General features: G+C 37.2%; 1 protein-coding gene and 1 pseudogene across 1 annotated transcript in view; both read left to right on the top strand.

Moving 5' to 3' along the window:
• LOC111728296 overlaps positions 1-4,340 on the top strand; it is a 33,165-nt gene that overhangs the window by 9,277 nt on the left and 19,548 nt on the right. The window lies entirely within an intron of this gene.
• Positions 142-291, top strand: LOC111728298 (annotated as a pseudogene).

Here is a 4,340-nt window from a genome sequence, read left to right on the forward strand (position 1 = left end):
TCAAACATACAAAAATACACGTATGGGGATCTCAGAAGGAGAAGAGAGAAAGAGAGGCAAAGAAAATATTTGAATAAACCTGATGAAAAGCATGAACATACATGTCCAAGAAGCTTAATGACAACTACAGAATTCCTCAGGAGCTTTGTGCACTGGCAATATCATAGCCAATGAGGTTTATCTGAGGTACGGTTATTGCTAATTGAAAACTTTTCCTAATACCCTGCCCTGACGACTTGCAAAATTCCTCAGGAATGGATTCTGACAACTTCTTTTTTCTTATGTATGAACTATACTTCCCTTTTTGGGGTATGCTTTATAATTTTATGTTGCAAAACGGACAAAAGATTTGTACTGAAACATATAATAGTCAAATTGTCAAAACCCAGACACAGAGGATCTTGAAGGTAGCAAAAGAGAAGGGATTCATTACATTCAAGGGATCCTCAATAAGATTCATAGTTTACTTCTTAAAAACTATGAAGACCAAAAGACAATGAAATAGCACATTTAAAAGGCTGATTGCATTGGCTCATGGTTGTGATCTTAGCACTTTGGGAGGCTGAGGTGGGAGGATAACTTGAACCCAGGAGTTAGAGGTCACAGTGAGCTATGATTGTGCCACTGCATCCAGCCTAAGTGACATAGTGAAACTCTGTATCAAAAGGAAAAAGAAAGGCATATTTAAAGTCCCGAAAAAGAAAATGCTGTCAAGCAAGAATTCTATATCTGAGAAAACTATCTTTCAAGAATAAAAGAGAAACAGAACATTTTCAGATAACAAAGGCTGAAAGATCTGCCCTACAAGAAATGCTAAAGGAAGCCCTGGAGGCTGAAATGAAAGGATGCTAGACAGTAACTTGAAGCCATGGGGACGGGGTGAGGGGGTGGGAGGTGGGTGGGGAAGAAGAACACTGGTAAAGGTAACCAACAGTTGTAAAAGCTAATATTATTGTACTTTGTGGTTTGATTTGTAACTTCTTTTTTTTCCTATATTATGATTAGTTTGCTATCTCTAGGTAGAAAGTAGTCTTTCTGCTGTAATGTTTAAAAGGCAAATACATAAAATAATAATTATAAACCTATATAATGTGTGTAAATGTATAACGATGTAATCTGTGACAATAACAACAATACACAGGGGGAGGAAATGAAGGAATGATGATATATATGAGCAGTATTTGTATACTTTTGAAAATAAGCTGATACTATTTAAAGTAGGTCATTGAATCCCAGCTACTTGGGAGGCTGAGGCAAGAGGATTGCTCAAGTCCCAAACTTTGAGGTTGCTGTGAACGATGATGTCATAGCACTCTATCCAAGGTGATAAAGTGAGACTCTGTCTCAGAAAAAAAAAATTATGATTGCTGTAAATTTATATATATATTTTAGAAATGGGATCTCTACTGTACCCCATGATTGCATTAATGTACACAGCTATCATTTAATTAAAAAAAAAAGAAATGGGGTCTCTGTTGTTCAGGCTAAAGTACAGTGACCTGATCATAGCTCACTGTAACCTCAAATTCCTGAGTTCAAGGTATCCTTCTGCTTCAGCTACCAAAATAGGTGGGACTACAGGTGCATGCCACCATGTCTGGCTAATTTTTTTAAAACAAATTTGTAGAGACAGGGTCTTGCTTCATTGCCCAGGTTGGTCTTGGACTCCTAGACTGAAGTGATTCCCCTGCTGTTGGGTGGTACTTTCTCTCAGGGGGAGAAGGATGGCTTGGCCGTGGGTGCAAACTCACTCCTAGAATTGTATGAAAGCAAGAGATGACTACATATTCTTAGATGGCACATAGCAACAAAATGTCTTTATTCTTGACATTTTATAGTAAACTAATCATGTACATCACATTGATCAATAATCCTAACATCCTCTATTCTTATCTTAAACTATAGAAAAGAAAGAAAGTCTGGGAAAGTAAGATAACCATCTTAAGATTAGTCTAAAGAAAGAAAGTCCAGGAAAGTAAGATAACCATTTTAAGACTAGCCTCAGACTATTCCTCTCTAAAGACCTAAAACAACTATACATTATCTGACTTCTATTGTTAAAGTTAAAGGTCAGGATAAACAGGGGAGTAACACCTTTTTCTTCCATGTACTCAATTAAATTTCCAAGAAACAGGCTCCATAACTGTTTTTTCATGGTTTGGAGGCTCCACTGTTACGATGGAGTGTTCCTTTAACCACATCATTATGGTGGAGTTTTTCTTTTCACTCACACCAACCTTTGAGTCCTGTCCCCTGCACAGATGGGTCATTTCAACCCTTATCTGGCAGGCCGACTTGACTGCAGTCGGGGTTCCATGTAGGAGGATGTTAATCCTTGTCTGCAGGCGCCTGCTGTGCTTTCCCAGGTCACTTAGGCCTCGACAAAAACGCACAATACTAATGAGTCTTTTTGCTCAGTTTCTGGAATTAAAAGAGCATATTTCATTTAATTTTGTGGGAATTCATCCCACACCCTGCCTCCTCCCAAAGTACTGGGATTACAGTCATGAGTCACGATGCCCAGCCAGTTGTTATAAGTTTAAGATAACTAGATGTTTAAGTAAATGTACTTAACATAAACACTAAGAAAATAACTTAAAAAATATAGTAAGAGAACAAAGAAGGGAGTCAAAATGGAATGTTGACAAAAAATCGAGTAAAAACAGTAATGGAAAATTGAGAAACAACAAAAAACAACACACAAAACAAATATCTAAAGGTCAGTAATCACATTAACTGTAAATGGATTAAAACTATTAAAAGGAAGATATTAAGAGATTAGATTAAAGAATCTATCCATGTATATGTTGTCTACAAGGGATTTTAGGGTATAAGGACACAAGGATATTGAAAGTAAAAGGATGGAAAATGTATTTCATGTAAATAATAGTCACAAGAGAGCTGAGGTGGTTATACTATTTTCAGACAAAATAGAGTTTAAATCAAAAGGTTTATAAAAGACAAGAATAGTGGGAGATTTTAATACCTTACTTTCAATAATGGGTAGAACAACTAGACAGAAGAACATCAAAGAAATAGAAGACCCAAACAACATTATGAACCAATTATACCTGAAAGACATATAAGAGCAATTCACCCAACAACAGCAAAATATACGTTCTTCTGAAGTACACATGGAATATTATCCAGGATGGTCTGTATGTTAGGATACAAAACAAGTCTCTATAAAATGAACAAGATTGAAATTGTACTCAGTATCTTTTCAGATGACATCAGAATGAAACCAGAAATCTACATCAAAAAGGAAAAGGAAAACAGGAGGCTCAGTGCCTGTGGCTCAGTGGTTAGGGCCCTGGCCACATACACTGAGGCAGGCGAGTTCAAACCTGCCCCAGGCCTGCTAAACACCAATGACAACTGCAGCAGCAGCAGCAGCAGCAACAACAACAACAACAAAATAGCTGAGCGTTGTGGTAGGTGCCTGTAGTCCCAGCTACTTGGGAGGCTGAGGCAAGAGAATCACTTAAGCTCAAGAGTTTGAGGTTGCTGTGAGCTGTGATGCCATGGCACTCTACCAAGGGCAACATAATGAGACTCTGTCTCAAACAAAAGAGGAAAACTGGAATACTTACAAATATGTGCAAATTAAGCAGCACACTATTAAGCAACTAATGGGTCAAAGGAGAAATCACAAGGAAAATTAGAAATTATGTTGAGATGAATGAGAATCAAACACAACATACTAAAACTTATGGATGCAGGGGAGCAGTGGTAAGAGGGAAATTGCAGCTATAATTACATTAAAAAGAGGAAAGACTTTAAATAACTAATTATATACCTAAAGGAACTAGCAAAAAAATAGCATATCAAGTTGAAAGCTAGCATAAGTAGCAAAGTATATAATAGTAAAGTATATAATGGAAAGAAATGAAATAGAGAATAGAAAAATTATAGAAGAAAATCAATAAAACCAAAATATCAACAAAACTGATAGACCTCTAGCTAGATTGACGCCCCCCCCCCAAAGAATCCTTAATTCAGAAATGAGAATAGAGGCATTACTACTAATTTTCCAGAAATAAAAAGGATCACAGGGGAACAGTATAAACATTTGTATGCCAACAAACTGGATAACCTAGATAAACATTTTTTTTTTTTTTGAGACAGATTCTCACTATATCACACTTGGTAGAGTGCTGTGTTGACATAGCTCACAGCAATCTCAAACTCTTGGGCTTAAGCAATTCTCTTGCCTCAGCCTCCCAAGGAGCTGGGACTACAGGTGCCTGCCTCAATGCCTGGCTATTTTTTGGTTGTAGTTGTCATTGTTATTTTAGCAGGCCTGGGCCACACTCAAACCCACCAGCCTCCGTGTATGT

The sequence above is a fragment of the Otolemur garnettii genome, unplaced genomic scaffold (genome assembly GCF_000181295.1).
Source record: "Otolemur garnettii isolate 467f Iridium unplaced genomic scaffold, OtoGar3 scaffold00148, whole genome shotgun sequence".
Classification (NCBI taxonomy): domain Eukaryota; kingdom Metazoa; phylum Chordata; class Mammalia; order Primates; family Galagidae; genus Otolemur; species Otolemur garnettii.